Source organism: Pleurodeles waltl, chromosome 1_2, assembly GCF_031143425.1.
Source record: "Pleurodeles waltl isolate 20211129_DDA chromosome 1_2, aPleWal1.hap1.20221129, whole genome shotgun sequence".
Classification (NCBI taxonomy): domain Eukaryota; kingdom Metazoa; phylum Chordata; class Amphibia; order Caudata; family Salamandridae; genus Pleurodeles; species Pleurodeles waltl.
This window is the reverse complement of record NC_090437.1, coordinates 116,803,887-116,822,192: the sequence shown is the minus strand read 5'-3', so window position 1 is coordinate 116,822,192 and position 18,306 is coordinate 116,803,887. Positions and strand designations below refer to the sequence as shown.

The following is an 18,306-nucleotide window of genomic DNA, read 5'->3' as shown; positions in this document are numbered from 1 at the left end:
AAAATCCCTATTGAGAAAAACTGTCTCAGAATCAGGACGAGACTGGGATAGGAAACGACCTCTCTTTCTTTACGCAATAAGATCACATGTACAGGCATCCACTGGACATAGCCCCTTTGAATTGGTCGGCAACCCCGTACCCTCCTAGACATGGCTGCTGAGTTTTGGGAGGAAGGAGAAGTGGGTGAAAGACCCATATTAGAGTATACGCAACATCTTAAAACCCAGCTACACACCGTTTGGGAAGATGTCCGCTTACATATGGAAAGGGCACCAGATAAACAAAAACGGTACTATGACCAGGGTACTAAATTACGACCACTACAACCAAACGATAAGGTTCTCCTTTTACTCCCGACCTCAGATAATAAATTACTAGCTAAATGGCAGGGTCCTTACAAAATAGTGAAGTCCATAACCCCTATCACTTACCTGGTCGAGCTATCACAAAACCCAAGAAAGACACAGATCTACCATATTAACCTGCTAAAAAAAATAGGAAGAACCCACTACTTCCCTCACTCCAATAGCGACGGGGTCCCTGTTCTAGTCATCAGCCAGACTGCAACGTGGGTGTCTGTGTATACATTCATGAAACACTACTGCCTTGACAGCCAGGTCTGGAATTTCAGTTCACCCTCTCAGTTCTGTCTGCTATACTTTTTGGTCTGAGTCCACTCCCTCTACCCTCCACATTTGGGAGGCAATGCTGTGGTATCTATTCTAAAGATGAAACCTCTGTGGTTAGAAATATCCTTCAGAAGAACACCTTACTTCCCTTTTGATAGTGCTCTTTCTGGTGGACACTGGCTAACGCCCTACCGCCTTCCTGTTTTGTGAAGTGACCTTTTTTTTTTTTTTTTTTTTTTTTAAACAAAGTTAGAAATTTTACAAACTGTCTCAAGACAAATTTTGTGCTCCATGTGTGAATTCAACATATTGTCTCAGACAATTTGTTCTCTGCTCCATGTGTGAAGAATGGAGAAAGATGCAATAAACTGACATCAGTGCTCACGGATGGCACTTACATGAGGCTCCACTCTTCACTTTTGGGTTTGTACTGAGCCACACAGCACCACCTATACGCATACAGAAGCATTATTGAATAATCCTGTGCATCCATTCTTGCATCAAGGGATATCTTAAAGGAGATTTATTTGCAGTTGAGTAATGTTTCCACCAGAAATAGTGTTACCCAGGGTACTTAACTTGTTGGCACAGCCTGCTTCCCCTTGCTCCATTATCTGGGTCAATTTAACTTTTCAGGCAACCCTCTTTTTCTTTTCGTAATTCAGCAAGGCAAGTTGTGGTTGTGCAGCCTGGTTATGGCAATTTTACCAGCGAAAATATATCACTGATGTGAAAACACTTGTCACATTAATTAGCATCTTGTTCACATTGATGCTTTATTATAGTTATATATCCACTGGTTCTTGCTTTCTTGAACCTGGGATCTTTTCATGTGTTAATCATAGGTGTTTAAGTGCAGTTGTTAGTGGATTTCCATGATGGTTCATCAGAGGACAGTAAGTTAGTCTGGACCCTGGGAAATTAAGCAAAGCAGGTTGTCACATGATTTAAATTTTGTTCTCAAGAAAAAAGTCAGAAAAATAAACTGTTGGCCATCAGGATGTTTGTGACACATCTAAATGATTCTAAGACCCTCTGCCTCCTAGCTCACATAGGCCCCTTTCCCCTTATAAAAGTGAATGCAAAAAGAACTGGCCAAGATGCTCGGTAGTTGACTGGTGGGGCGAACTCTCTGATACATGAACATCAATATGGCTCTTTGCCCACTCAGGGCACACTATCCTTCAATACCTATTATCTAGAGCACAGTGATGGAGTGCATACTGGTGGCAGTCGACATCAAGAAAGCATTTGATTCGTTGGCTTAAGAGTGTTTGTTGGCAGTGCTAAACCGGATGGGATTTGGGCCCAAATTTATCAGGCAGATTACATCTTGAATTCAGAGGTGTTGCTGGCACACTGAACTGCTGAGTGGCCAGTGCCAGCAGGTGATGTCAGAGACTCCTTCTGATAGGCTCTTACCTCTCTTAGTAGCCAATCCTCCTTCCTAGGTAGCCAAACCTCCTTTTCTGGCTATTTAGGGTCTCTGCTTTGGGGAATTCTTCAGATACCGAATGCAAGAGCTCACCAGAGTTCCTCTGCATCTCCCTCTTCACCTTCTGCCAAAGGATCGACCGCTGACTGCTCAGGACGCCTGCAAAACCGCAACAAAGTAGCAAGACGACTACTAGCAACCTTGTATCGCTTCATCCTGCCAGCTTTCTCGACTGTTTCCTGGTGGTGCATGCTCTGGGGGTAGCCTGCCTCCATCTTGCTCCAGGAACTCTGAAGAAATCTCCAGTGGGTTGACGGAATCTTCCCCCTGCAACCGCAGGCAACAAAAGACTGCATCACCGGTCCTCTGAGTCCCCTCTCAGCTCGACGAGCGTGGTCCCTGGAACTCAGCAACTCTGTCCAAGTGACTCCCACAGTCCAGTGACTCTTCAGTCCAAGTTTGGTGGAGGTAAGTCTTTGCCTCCCCACGCTAGACTGCATTGCTGGGTACCGCGTGATTTGCAGCTGCTCCGGCTCCTGTGCATTCTTCCAGGATTTCCTTCGTGCACAGCCAAACCTGGGTCCCAGACACTTTAACCTGCAGTGCACAACCTTCTGAGTTGTACTCCGGCGTCGTAGACTTCCTTTTGTGACTTCGGGTGGACTCTGGTTCACTCCTCTTCAAAGTGCCTGTTCTGGTACTTCTGCGGGTGCTCCCTGACTTGCTGGGTGCCCCCCTCTGTCTCCTCATCCAAGTGGCGACATCCTGGTCCCTCCTGGGCCACAGCAGCATCCAAAAACCCTAACCGCGACTCTTGTACCTAGCAAGGCTTGTTTGCGGTCTTTCTGGGTGCGCACACCTCTGCAAGCTTCTTCACGACGTGGAACATCCATCCTCCAAAGGGGAAGTTCCTAGTCCTCTTCGTTCTTGCAAAACACCAAGCTTTTTCCATCCGGTGGCAGCTTCCTTGCACCCTCAGCTGGCATTTCCTGGGCTCCTGCCCACTCTCGACACTGTCGCGACTCTTGGACTTGGTCCCCTTGTCTTACAGGTACTCATGTCCGGAAATCCACTGTTGCATTGCTGGTGTTGGTTTTCCTTGCAGAATCCCCCTATCACGACTTCTGTGCTCTCTGGGGGTTGTAGGTGCACTTTTCACCTACCTTACAGGGTCTTGAGGTGGGCTATTTTTCTAATCCTCACTGTTTTCTTACAGTCCCAGCGACCCTCTACAAGCTCACATAGGTTTGGGGTCCATTCGTGGTTCGCATTCCACTTTTGGAGTATATGGTTTGTGTTGCCCCTATACCTATGTGCTCCTATTGCAATCTATTGTAACTTTACACTGCTTGCATTACTTTTCTTGCTATAACCTGCATAATTTTGGTATTGTGTACATATATCTTGTGTATATTTCTCATCCTCATACTGAGGGTACTCACTGAGATACTTTTGGCATATTGTCATAAAAATAAAGTACTTTTATTTTTAGTATATCTGTGTATTGTGTTTTCATATCGTATTGTGCATATGACACCAGTGGTATAGTAGGAGCTTTACATGTCTCCTAGTTCAGCCTAAGCTGCTTTGCCATAGCTACCTTCTATCAGTCTAAGCTGCTAGAAACACCTCTTCTTCACTAATAAGGGATCACTGGACCTGGCACAAGGTGTAAGTACCTCTGGTACCCACTACAAGCCAGGCCAGCCTCCTACAGTTTACAGCTGACTTTTTCGCAGCATTAAATCTCACATTAACACAACAACCAGATCCATTCTCTACTAGGCTTAACGGCTCATAAATTACCTTTATTTCACGTACAGATTTGTATGCAAAATAGACATTTTTTTTTTATCTCAACTGATTTCTAGCTGACCTTCTCACTCCCCATTTCTCAACTAATAATGCCTCCTTCCTTTGAGCTTCTTGCTCATTTCAAGTCTCTGGAAATTCATCCTCATCACTGAGGTTTCCGTTGCCTCTACCTTGAAGCCTCATTCTATTTCAGACTTACAAAGATTGTCCCCACTGCTGTCAATATAACTCACCATCCTTACTTTAAAAAAGGCGAGTCCTTGTTATCACTTGTAGGGAGGTAGCCTCTTTCTAGCCTTGTTACCCCCACTTTTGGCCTGTTTGTGAGTATGTCAGGGGGATTTTACTGTCTCACTGGGATCCTGCTAGCCACGACCCCAGTGCTCATAATGGAAACCCTATTTGTCAGTGTGTTTTATGTCTCACTGGGACCCTGCTAGCCAGGACCCCAGTGCTCATAGTTTGTGGCCTGAATGTGTTCCCTTTGTGGTGCCTAACTGTCTCACTGAGGCTCTGCCAACCAGAACCTCAGTGCTTATGCTCGCTCTGCTTTTAAAATGGTCACTGCAGGCTAGTGACCATTTTTACCAACTCTGATTGGCACACTGGAACACCCTTATAATTCCCTAGTATATGGTACCTAGGTACCCATGGTATTGGGGTCCCAGGAGATCCCTATGGGCTGCAGCATTTCGTTTGCCACCCATAGGGAGCTCAGACAAATATTACGCAGGACTGCCACTACAGCCTGAGTGAAATGACGTCCACGTTATTTCATAGCCATTTTACACTGCACTTAAGTAACTTATAAGTCACCTATATGTCTAACCCTCACCTAGTGAAGGTTAGGTCCAAAGTTACTAAGTGTGAGGGCACCCTGGCACTAGCCAAGGTGCCCCCACGTTGTTCAGGGCAATTTCCCCAGACTTTGTGAGTGTGGGGACAACATTACATGCGTGCACTACATATAGGTCAATACATATATGTAGCTTTACAATGGAAACTCCGAATATGGCCATGTAACATGTCTAAGATCATGGAATTGTCCCCCCCATGCCAAATCTGGTATTGGGATGCCAATCCCATGCATCCCTGGGGCTCCAGCATGGACCCCGGGTACTGCCAAGCTAGCTCTCTGGGGTTTTCTCTGCAGCTACCGCTGCTGCCAACCCTCAGACAGGTTTCTGCCCTTCTGGGGTCTGGGCAGCCCAGTCCCACGAAGGCAGAACAAAGAATTTCCTCTGAGAGAGGGTGTGACACCTTCTCCCTTTGGAAATAGGTGTCAGGGCTGGGGAGGAGTAGCCTCCCCCAGCCTCTGGAAATGCTTTGAAGGGCACAGATGGTGCCCATCTCTGCATAAGCCAGTCTACACCGGTTCAGGGATCCCCCAGCCCTGCTCTGGCACGAAACTGGACAAAGGAAAGGGGAGTGACCACCCCCCTGTCCATCACCACCACAGGGGTGGTGGCCAGAGCTCCTCTAGTGTGTCCCAGAACTCTGCCATCTTGAGTGCAGAGGTGTGAGGACACAATGGAGACCTCTGAGTGGCCAGTGCCAGCAGGTGACATCAGAGACCCCTCCTGATAGGTGCTTACCTGGTTAGGTGGCCAATCCTCCTCTGAGGGCTATTTAGGGTCTCTCCTGTGGATTTTTCTTCAGATAACGAATGCAAGAGCTCACTAGATTTCCTCTGCATCGCCCTCTTCGAATTCTGCCGAGGATCGACCGCTGACTGCTCCAGGACGCCTGCAAAACTGCAACAAAGTAGCAAGACGTCCACCAGCAACATTGTAGCGCCTAATCCTGCCGGCTTTCTCGACTGTTTCCTGGTGGTGTATGCTCTGAGGGCTGTCTGCCTTCACCCTGCACTGGAAGCCAAGAAGAAATCTCCTGTGGGTCGACTGAATCTTCCCCCGCTAACGCAGGCACCAAACTTCTTCTTCACCGGTCCTCTGGGTCCCCTCTCATCTTGACGAGCGTGGTCCCTTGTAGTGTAGCCATTTTTATGTAGCCTTTGCACGTTTGCTTCAGGCGTTAGGCCTTTGTGCACTTTGCCCTGGATGCGTTTTATTCCTTTGCTCGCAGCATCGGGCCTCTGTGCACTTTGCTCTAGATGCATTTTATTCAGCTTCGTACTGTTATTTTTTCAATAGCCAGTTCTACGGTCTTGTTTTATTTTTATATCACACTGTTTAGCCTACTTCTGCACTGGAGTTTTCAATCTCGCTCACTCTGTGCTTCAGTCAAGGATACGGTCTGGTACATTGCCGATAGACGCGGTAGGCATTTAGTCTTTGGGATGTAGACGATACACATTCTTGCGTAGGGACGTTTTGTTATCACATCGACATGTTAGTTATAAAAACACTTCCTTGTCCTAATACACGTGAGAGGGAGATTCCGACCAGGGAACCACAACTAGACACTGACTGCCCTGTTGCAGATGCTGATCCAGATCACAGGCCTTTGCTCAGGTATGAGGGTTGATGTCTTCCCAGGGAATCTGAAAGGCAAGCTTAGAGCTTAACATGCTGTGCTCGAAATAGAACTTAATTAGAGGGAACGTAATCTATTAACACTATGATAGCGTTATTTCTATGTTTCACTCTGATCGTGACTATTTCAATCCTATTGTGTTGTATGGTTCTGGTTATTGCGGCTCACGCCTTATTATCTAAAATGCAGTCGTTTTATTAAATCAACCTATAAAACTTAAACTGCCTTTGTCATTTGTATATGAGATCATACCGTAAATGAGAGAGCTGGCTGGGATCTGAGCGACCACGACTTCCCTGAGAAGTTCTAAAGATGTCATGCGCTCGGCTGCCCAATCATCCCTTCCTCTTGGGAGAGATGAGGCACTGCTAGTTAGCCGGAGCAAAACCAGATTGAAGGTGACAGGGGCCCTTCTTAGTGGGTCAGACTTAGTCCCCCACACCAGGAACGACTCTGCTACCTAGAGATCCAGTAGTCTCATTTAGGATAATGAGAGCCAACGTGACATGGCGCCGCCAACGATTGGTCTGGCTCTAATTTTCGGGTCCGGCTGACTCTCTCGGTCTCATATGTATATTGACTCCTCGGTTCCGGTAACGGAGACGTCCGTGGCACTGAGGACTTCCGCCACCGCAATAAAGGTAGATCCTAATTATAGCGGTTGGTTGTTCAAGCTTGAACTCTGAAAGGAAAACCCCGATATTGGTGTGCCTTCTCTGAACTATCGCTGTTTTCATAATGGCGAATCCCCAGGCAATACAAATAGCACTTAATATGCGACAACCACTCACGCTTCATTCGCTAGCACATGGTCTAACAAACCAGGGGGGTCCGGTCACGTTTGTGGTGGATGCCCATACAGCCTATAGAACAGAACTTTTTTATTCTTGGGTCATATTTCCAGCTGTTGATGGGAATTCAAACACATTTCACAATTACACATTTGCGAATGCCCCTGGACAGTACAGGGCATATGCATATTTAGAAATACCTCTATCTTATCAAGAACATAATAATTGGCTTGATGTCGCCCTACCCCACACCATAACACCTGTTCGGTTAGGTCCACTGAGTAACAATGGTCCTACCTGGCCTTTATTGGCTACATATACACCACATCCAGCGGTTGCTAACATTGCAGTGGATGAAGTTCGTCGTTTATACATAGAGTTAACGGCTATGTATAGATGCTTACTACAATTTGTGATGCAGACACTAAACACAAACCCAGCGCGTGCTGCCCCAGCGCAACAACATGCAGTAGTACCGGGTATCAACCCAGCGACTGTACACTCTGTTATGGGTAAAGTACCGGCTAAGCGAGAGGAGACTCCGTTTTGGCTGGCGCAAAAAATTAATATGTTGGAGGCAGTATTTCCCCATACGGGCCCTCAGGATAAACATAGAATATTGACGATGTGTTTACCGTTTGGTATGGTTCCCACAGTGGACCATTGTAATACTTGGGGCACGGTGTTTGCTGCGCTCTACACTACAGCACACTGTACACCGACATTAGCCAACTTACCGGAAGTGCTCAAACAAACATATTCAAGATGAATATGGGGCTGCCCCAGCCTTAGATTTGGGGATGCAACTGATGGGCAATTTTGCCACGGTTTCTTCCAATATATTGAGTAATCTAAAAGGGGAGGCAGTGGCACTAGCGGTGCGTATGCGTCTTCGAGACGTATCGCAACTAGATCAGGAGCGGGAGCTGCCGAGAATAATAGCGGAAACATAATCCAGTATCGGTCGTGATAGCCTTGGGGCTAGACCGCAGAAACCACAGTTTCAGGGTAACGGTAGTAAAGATACTACTAAACAACAGCAACCTGAGGGTAATAAGAAGCGCTGGGAGAAAAAACAACAGACACCTAAAAAGGAAAGGGGAGATCCTCCGAGACCGGAGACCCCTCAGTCTAAATATAATCTTAGAAATAGGGATAATTTGAAAACGCCTGATAGATATCAATATACTGATACACGCCAATCTTGTTCCTTTCAGGAGTCGTCGGAAAAGAGAACTGAGAGAGGTGGGCGATCAGAGCGGAGAACAGAGTACGTGAAACCCAGACAGGAATCACAACACTCTTCGGAGGTTTCTGTAAAGAAGGAAGAGAAACCGATCCAACAAAAACAACAGTTTAAAAAGAAAAAAGTGTCGGCAGTCTCAGACATGCCACACAGGAAGAGAGTTCTCTTGAAGAACAAGACATGGGCACTAGCACTGTTAGACAGCGCGGCAGAGGTCACAATAGTTCGCCGGTATCTTCTAGAGCATCTGGAGGTGAAAGCAACTGATGACTTCATACAAGTTGAGACAGCAGATATGCGTGTCTCTGATCCCGATAGAGTTTATACAGTCACTTTACAATTGGAAGGGGACATTGAGCGCGCTATAAATGCTATCTTTTGGGATCATGTAGTCAAGGTATATGACATTTTGCTGGGCGAACAGGATTGGCCCCCTGACTTTGTACGCGACTGTCCAGTTGGGGAGGAGGTTATTACACCTTCGTTCTCACCACTTGTTCTGGGAGAACTCGCGGAGTCCTATAGCATTAAATGGGCTCTGGCACAAGCACCTGCATTATATAGGAATCATGTGGGTTGGGATAGGGATTCTCCTTATCATGTAATTCCGATTAAGGGCGAACCTCAGCCACAACCGCAATATCCTATTAAATATGAAGCGAGGGCATCGGTAAGGAACATTCTTACACAATTGGAGTACCAGGGAGTTATTGAACCCTGTGTCTCGCCGATGAATAATCCCTTATTCCCTGTAGCTAAACTGGGCCATTCTTATAGAATAGTGGTGGACTACAGACATTTGAACGGGCATGCATCTACATATGCTATACAAAATTCACATAGTGCAGCACTCATGAATAATATTGTGCGTAAAAAATACAAAACCACTTTAGATATCTCGAATGGTTTCTTCTGCCAGAATATAGCGCCCAAAAGCAGGGATTTTACGAGCTTCAGTGCGTTTGGCTCTCAGAAAAAGATTTGTTGTTTGCCTCAAGGGTATAAAAATAGCCCAGGACTGTTTTCGGCTTGTGTGACTGAAATATTGCACGAACTGGACCCTGAAGCATTGTCATATGTTGATGATATATATCTCACAGATGACGAGTTACTACAACATTTACGGCTGGTAGCCCGCATTGTTGTGGGATTTGCAGATATTGGCTACAAATGTAACTTCAACAATCGAAAATTGCCTTTCTCAGCGTCATTTTCTTGGGATATGAGCTGTCGAAGGTAAGAGCCTAGCGCCACACTTAGAAAAATGTGCACAATTGCAACCTCCTAATACGATTAAGAAACTCCAGTCGTTGTTGGGATTTCTACATTTTGGCAGAACTTACATTCCTGATTATGCTACGCGTATAAAACCATTGTACGAGTTGATTCATCCGGATTTCTCGAGTAGGTTTTGGACGATTGAGCATACTCATACTCTTCGAGACTTGCAAACTGATCTCCTAGCTGCAAAGCATTTACATACACAGGATAATCAGACACATCTGGTCATCAGGGTTGTAGCTGGGGCCGTTGGGTTTACGTATGTCACCTTTAATGAAGGTGAGACAGTCCCGATAGGATACAAGTCTCACTTGTATTCTACTGCAGAACAACGATTTGCACCAACAGAGAAGATTTTCACTGCTGTACAGATGGCTGTTATTAAAGAACGACCTCTTGCCCAGGGCAAACGCATCATAGTCGTTTCCCCGATTCCGGCCCTAGAGGCTGTTACGAAGGCGAGTGTTCCTAATGCGAAAGCATTACACCCACAATGGATACAATGGGCTACGTCTTTGACAGCCACTGATGTAGATTAAATTTTTGACCCAAAGCTACAGACACAGGAATTTCTCCAATATGAAATAGAATATCCCGTTCCCGCTGGCACGTTGCCTATTGATCAATATCAAGTAGTCATGTACACCGATGGCGCTGCGCAACCTGAGGTGGGAACAAAACACCAATATTGTGCTGCATGTGCAGTAGTGAGCGGCCATATGGAGGGGGTAGAAGTTCTGCCCCCAACATACTTATACACAGGCATTGGGGGACTGTACGGCACAGTTGGCTGAGCTGAAAGCTCTATTGTTGGTCTTGGAACATACGGATCCGGCACAGTTTACACTGCCTGTTTGTGATTCATATTACTGTGTCCAGTCTTTTAATGAATATTTGCATTTCTGGCGGTTGAATGGGTTCAGAGATTCAAAGGGTAACACCATAAAACACAGATTGCTGTGGGGGAAGGTAGCGGATCTGAAGGAGACGCTTCCTAAAGTCCATGTTGTACATACTCTTGGACACCAGCGCGTTGGAATACATGTTGCTGGAAATACTTTGGCTGATGAAGCCGCGAAATCGGCAGTGGTGGTTGCCACTGTGGCCGCAGTTACTCGTTAGTTCCAAACCAGACACAGAGATTTTGGCAGCCATAAAAGCTACGGCTGATGGCACGCCTTATCCTAGGGGATTTCCATCTAAATATCCTTACTCATTGGGTGGTATGCTGAACGCTGAGGTTAAGATTCCAGGCGTGGGTGTACGCGAAATGCCCAATAAAATAGTGCGACCTCAATTAATTACTGCAGCGCATGAGGGGGTGGCACATGCTGGCGTGGCCGCCACAATTTCGCTGTTGCAGGCCCGTTACTGGTGGCCTGGTCTCTATAAAGAGACGATGCAGTATGTCCTTTTGTTGTGACATCTGTCAACAAATTAGTTTTGACGGCTAAACGCCTGCAGCAGACGCCCCTTCTAATTTCAAATAAACCATTACAGTGTGTCTACTTGGACCATTGTGGTCCGCTGACACCAGATAGTGCATACAAATATATTTTGGTGGCTGTAGATTCTTGCTCCAGATTTGTGTGGGTGTGGCTACAGCGCTCGGCTGACGCTCGACCTGTTATTAAAGATTTGCGTATCTTTGTCGGTACATATGCAGTTGGGGCTTTCCATTCAGACCAGGGCCCTGCTTTTGCCTCTAAGGCATTCAGGGACGCCTTGGCTTCGTTGGGGGTCCGGCTCCAGTTCTTGTCTCCATTTCATCCCGAGGGAAATTGTCGTGGAGCGTTTAAATCGCGATTTAAAGCAATCCTTAACGACGAGTTGTAGGTACGGGTCGTAGTTGGCTAACCCACCTGTATGGAGTACAGAGAGCACTGAATAACTTGCCTAGAAGGTGCCTGGGGGGTCGTACTTCATATGAGTGCCTGTTCGGAACACAAATGTTTGTTCCAGATCTAGATGGTCCTGGTGTGGAGGCGGCAGAAACGCCTTTTGACATAAATGATGGTGTCACTGTTTTGCAGGAATTACAACAATTCCGTGATAACTCTTCTGCAAGTGCTGCCTCCTCTGGAATTAAGGATGAGCCAGTAACGCCTACTGGTTGGATTCCCAGAGTTGGGGATCTTGTTCGTGAAAAGGTTGCAGTGAAAAAATTATTTGTCCCTTCGTATCTAGCACCAGTCCCTGTACTGGGAATCCACGGAACAAGAACTGTGATTTTGCCGCTGTTGCAAGGTGCCAAGGAAAATCGCTTTGTCTCCATCGACAATGTCAAGTTACAACATGTGGCCGATTCTGCACAGCAGACCAAGAGGAGCACCCAGTAGTTCCCGAATCCCTCTCACTACTGGGGAAGATGTTCCGCTGCAGGTGGTTTGCACCAACGTTGCTTCCTCTCCGGGTATGGGGAGGGTGGAAGATGATCTTACGATTGTTCCACTGACGTCAAATAACTTGATATTCATTGCCCAAGTTGCTGTGACTGCTGATGTTACTGAGGGTGTTATCTACAGTGTACCACGGCGAGAGACACCTACTACTCCTTTGTTTACGGTGGCACCTTTTGCGAGAACTGCCTCCGTATGCTTTAATACCAACGACGATGGTCTAGCAGACTCTTTGTCCTCTTCAACACCTGACCCGGGGCCACGTAAGCTGATGTATTGGCTTAAAGATACGTATTCTGTTTTCCCTTGGAACTATCTGTGGCTTTTCATGACTCTGATGGCTTTTTTTCTGTGGATAGGGTTTGTTGTTACCTTTTTTCTAGTAATACATGGTCATTTTCTTCCTGAGAGATCTGAGGTTGAACAGGTGGAGGAGGTGTTGAAGCCACATTTTTCATCACATAAGGTTCGAAGAGACTTGTCCTTTGTGAACATTTCCGCTGTGCCAATTCCGGATGGGATTGTGTTGGATAGAGTAATGTTTGATATATATGGTCCCACTAAGATAATTCAAATACCGTATGTTCTAAAGTTATCAATGAATGATATCGTAATACCAGGCATTGTATCTAATGATTGGGACGTGAAGACAGTTGATTCTATGTTAACAGAGTTGCAGTATTATACTGTCTATGAAAATGAAGATGCTTATCAGTTTAGAGATAATTATGGTGAATTTTTTTGTTACAATTATTATGGGCACTACTTTATTCATAAAGCCAGTAGTCCTAAAACAATATTTGACTATACGCAATGGGACCATTGCCTGACTCCTCCGCAAGGGAGTTCTAAAACATATTCTGACAAATGTGCATATTTTTCTGGGCATCATCAAACAAGTGCTAAGTCATATTATTTTAAATTAACTCCGCATGCAAATAAGCAAATACTGTTGACTAATACAAAATTCCTGTATTCAAATTCGTTTGTTTCCCAACTGTCTATTGAGGGGTATGAATATTGGTCAAAAAATGTTGATTTGAAAAGTGTTTGGGGCACAAAACATTGGCAGATGCAGGGTAAAGAAACATTGTTTAGAGCATGTCTCATTCCTGTCCAAGTGATTTTCTTAAATCACACTGTACAACAGACTAGCTGTTTGGGCTTAGCAACCATTAGAGAATTGAATATGCCTGGCATACCTGTCCCTTCCAAAATGAAAGATTGGCAGCAATATATCAATGCCACTTCTAGTGAGCTTACAGAGTGGGTCCAAAATGGTACGTTTAACACTTCATTGACACGTCCAGGCGGGTGGTTATTGTGGCCCATAGACACCAATGGGTGTCATCACTGTTTTGTCACCTCCTCAGGGGGTTTCACGACAAGTAGGGCAGACCCATGCTACATATCACCTGAACATGCTGATATCATTACTACATGGGGAAACTGTGTCAACAATGGTTAAAATCATCCACGCTAGATGCAGTTAAAACACATCTCACACTTCTGTCTAATTATACTGACTTGCAAGATTTTTTGTCAGGCCCGAGAGTGCCCCGGAGAAAACTTTTTTTGAATGAAGTGTACAATGAGATATGGAAACTTTCACAACAGGAGGCGGCGGCCCGGTTGAGGCAAATAGATCAGGAAAATTTGAAACAGGCCTTATCTGTTGTGGATAATGGAATACACACCCTGTCCGACTGTATATATACGATTGACAACATTGTTTACTCTGCTATAGACATTATTAGATCAGATATGTCTTCTTTATATCATGGACAGAGTCAGACGCGGTCCATTATGCAGTTGGGTTGGACACTTCAGACACTGAGGGCGGGTCGCGTTCCGTGGCAGCACATCAAAGCCAGGGAGATATTTTTTTCCTTTAATTTGACACGTCAACAACAGCTAATGGCGAAAAAGGAAGCAACATAGGTTATGTTGAATATTGAAAAATTGGAGAGGTTGCCTTTTACCGTGGCCGAGATTTCCTCTGCTGAATGGTTAATACACGGGGTTATTAATCTGCCTATTTCCACATTACAATTCACTTCTTGTTTGAAACATGTTCCGGTGGGCAGATATGAGAGATTGGGAGACGGTTATATACATGAGGTGTGGGAGCTTCCCTTTTTATACAGATGTCTTAATGGCATGAGAGAGGTTTTTCTTAGCGGTAGTGAATGCGAAACTTCTGTCAGCCATTCGATGGTTTCTAAGCAGCTGTCCTTGCATGGGGCGTGTAATGCCTCAGTTGCGAACTTGGCTTGCTATCTAAAGGGGGTTCCAGTCCCCGTGATTAAAAACACATTCCAGGTGCTTTCAAACGGCAGCTACGTCCTCCTTAACAGTGAAGACTGTTGTGGCATGCGTGCCGGAATAGTTTACGTGGTTTTGGTCACCAAGGTCGTTACTTGCTGTGTAAATGTGTTGTTTCCCCCAACTAAATTGAGGGAGGTGGCAGATATCTGGCCTCACATTGCTACTTCCAAGGTGAATTTCGACAAGTTGAGTCGACTAAAGGCTCTCTTGTTTCAAAAGCATGTGGCCCTTACATCTGCACGCAAGACCTACGCACTTCAGGTGGCGAGGTCATCAGCAGAAATACAGTCCCTGTTAAATACTAACTTTCCGAGCCACTTTGGTGAACTCGTGGGACGTATATTTAATGCGTCCAGCACTACTGGACTAGCACATTTTTTCAAAGCCGTTGGTGTTGGTTTTGCTCATAACTTCTCCTCCATATTCGGCTTGATACCTTTGGCTATTCATTCTATTTTCGGAAGCATTTTTGGAGGATTTCCGATAACTTTGGCTTTATTGGCTGGTGTTTTGCTGTTGCTGTTATTCTTCCGCAATGGCTGTCCCGCCGCAACAAGAGCGAATGTGGGTGCTCCCATCGATGCAGCTGTGTCGTGAACGCATGATGCAGCATTTTGGAGCGACACTCCTGGGACATTTGGAATGTGACTGGTCCCTGTCATTCAGACCAGTTTTGGATTGTGTGCAGCCCGTGTTTCCGTGCCTTTGGTGCTCGTTTGAACATGCACTAACTCTCTGTCTCTCACTGCAGCGCCCCCCAGTGGTTGATGCTGATCTGTTGATGTTCCCGGTCAGGGCTCATTCTCAGACATGCGCACTGCGACTGCGTTTGCTTTGTGAGGCAGTTTACGAGATTCCCTTCCTGGAGGAAAATGGTATTGACTCATTCATAGGCCCTGCACGGGATGCCGCCTTGGATGGTTCTGGGTCTTTGGAACACACCTGCTCCATGATAGTGTTTGGCGTGGATTTTCCGGTCTTGTCATCTGCCGAAGTGGAGAATATCCTGCTTTCCGTGACTTCCATTTGAATTGGATTTGTTCTCAATTGACATTGTTATTTGAATTTGGCTCTCAAGTCACATGCTTATTTTTAAATTTAGTGCTTTGGTGTCCTCTGGACTTGTCGAAATGTGTGTTTTGTAGATTTTTATATATAGGGCATTTTTTATGCTTCGCTTAGAACCACTTTCTACCGACAAGGGGAGGGTGTAGTGTAGCCATTTTTGTAGCCTTTCCGCGTTTGCTTCAGGCGTTAGGCCTTTGTGCACTTTGCCCTGGATGCGTTTTATTCCTTTGCTCGCAGCATCGGGCCTCTGTGCACTTTGCTCTAGATGCATTTTATTCAGCTTAGTACTGTTATTTTTTCAATAGCCAGTTCTACAGTCTTGTTTTATTTCTATATCACACTGTTTAGCCTACTTCAGCACTGGAGTTCTCAATCTCGCTTACTCTGTGCTTCAGTCAAGGATACGGTCTGGTACATTGCCGATAGACGTGGTAGGAGTTTAGTCTTTGATATGTAGACGATACACATTCTTGCGTAGGGACGTTTTGTTACCACATCGACATGTTAGTTATAAAAACACTTCCTTGTCCTAATTCACGTGAGAGGGAGATTCCGACCAGGGAACCACGACTAGACACTGACTGCCCTGTTGCAGATGCTGATCCAGATCACAGGCCTTTGCTCAGGTAGGAGGGTTGATGTCTTCCCAGGGAATCTGAAAGGCAAGCTTAGAGCTTAACATGCTGTGCTCGAAATAGAACTTAATTAGAGGGAACGTAATCTATTAACACTATGATAGCGTTATTTCTATGTTTCACTCTGATCGGGACTATTTATATCCTATTGTGTTGTATTGTTCTGGTTATTGCGGCTCACGCCTTATTATCTGAAATGCAGTCATTTTATTAAATCAATCTATAAAACGTAAACTGCCTTTGTCATTTGTATATGAGATCATACCGTAAATGAGAGAGCTGGCTGGGATCTGAGCGACCATGACTTCCCTGAGAAGTTCTAAAGATGTCATGTGCTCGGCTGCCCAATCATCCCTTCCTCTTGGGAGAGATGAGGTACTGCTAGTTAGCCGGAGCAAAACCGGATTGAAGGTGACAGGGGTCCTTCTTAGTGGGTCAGACTTAGTCCCCCACACCAGGAACGACTCTGCTACCTAGAAATCCAGTAGTCTCATTTAGGATAATGAGCCAACGCGACACCCTGGAACACTGGAGCTGGATCCATGTGACCCCGACAGTCCAGAGGTCCTTCTATCCAAATTTGGTGGGGGTAAGTTCTAGCCTCCCCACGCCAGACAGTAATCCTGTGTACTGCGTGAACTGCAGCTGCTAGGGCTTCTGTGCACTTTTGCAAGGAATCCTTCGTGCACACCATAGCCCAGGTCCCCAGCACTCTGTCCTGCATTGCTCAGCTCGCTGAGTTGACCACCAACTTCGTGTGTTGAGACGACTGCCGTGCTCAGATTTCTTGAACGCCTGTTCAAGTGCTTCTACGGGTGCTGCCTGCTTCTGCGTGTGCTCTCTGTGCTGCTGACGGCCCCCTATGTCTCCTCCTCCAAGGGGCGACCTCCTGGTCCTTCCTGGGCAGCACCCATTTTCTTCAACCGCGACGTTTGCAGCTAGCAAGGCTTCTTTGCAGTCTTTCTGCTTGGAAACAACTCTGCATCCTCCAGCACGCCGTGGGACATATTCTGTGCAAAGGAAAGTTCCTGGCATCTTCCGTTGCAGAATCTTTGGCTTCTTCCATCGGGAGGCAGCCCTTTTGCACCTTCATCCGAGGTTTAGTGGGCTACTGGCCCCCTGGACACCTTTGTGACTCTTGGACTTGGTCCCCTTCATTTAAAGGTCCTCAGGTCCGGGAATCCGTCTTCAGTGCTTTGCAGTCAGTGGTTGCCTTTGCAGAATCTCCTATCACGACTTTAGTGTGTTTCTGGGGAAGTAGGGTAACTTTACTCCAACGTTTTTGGGTCAGGGGTATCTTGGACACCCTTAGTGCTTTCTTACACTCCCAGCTACCCTCTACACACTACACTAGGCCTGGGGTTCATTCGTGGTTCGCATTCCACTTTTAGAGTATATGGTTTGTGTTGCCCCAGGCCTATTGCATCCTATTGTATTCTACAGTGTTTGCACTACTTTTCTAACTGTTTACTTAGCTGATTTTGGTTTGTGTGTATATTTTGTGTATTTTACTTACCTTCTAAGGGAGTATATCCTCTGAGATATTTTTGGCACATTGTCACAAAAAAAAGTACCTTTATTTTTGGTAACTGAGTTACTGTGTTTCTTATGATATAGTGCTATATGATATAAGTGGTATAGTAGAAACGTTGCATGTCTCCTAGTTCAGCCTAAGCTTGCTCTGCTAAAAGCTACCTCTATCAGCCTAAGCTGCTAGAACACTACTAATAAGGGATAAGTGGACCTGGCACAAGGTGTAAGTACCATCAGGTACCCACTAAGCCAGGCCAGCCTCCTACATCACCTTTATCCCTCTGCCTAAACTCACCATTGCCGTGTGTTGCTAGATGGCACTTCTGTTGGACTTTTAGGATAAATCCAAGCTTTGTCCTGTGTGTACCTTGGAAGATTCTCCCATTAGATGTTTTGTTTTTCTTGCGGCCTTCTCACCTTCCGAAACCTTTTATAAACATACCCTTTCTCTGCTCATAAGTATCCTATCCTTGGTTATTCATGGAATTGATTGACTGTCCTAAAACAGTCTCCATATTTCTCATACTTTACCTTCCTTCAGTTTCTCTCCCAGACCTTTCTTGAATGATCTACAGTCCTCTTTCTGTCCAATGGCTTTATATTCCATTGCTCATTCTTCACTAGCCTTCTATTATGTCTATTTAGCCTT

The 18,306-nt window shown here is 45.7% G+C and overlaps 1 protein-coding gene across 1 annotated transcript in view; it reads left to right on the top strand.

Moving 5' to 3' along the window:
- FRAS1 (Fraser extracellular matrix complex subunit 1) overlaps window positions 1-18,306 on the top strand; it is a 1,443,020-nt gene that overhangs the window by 1,056,622 nt on the left and 368,092 nt on the right. The window lies entirely within an intron of this gene.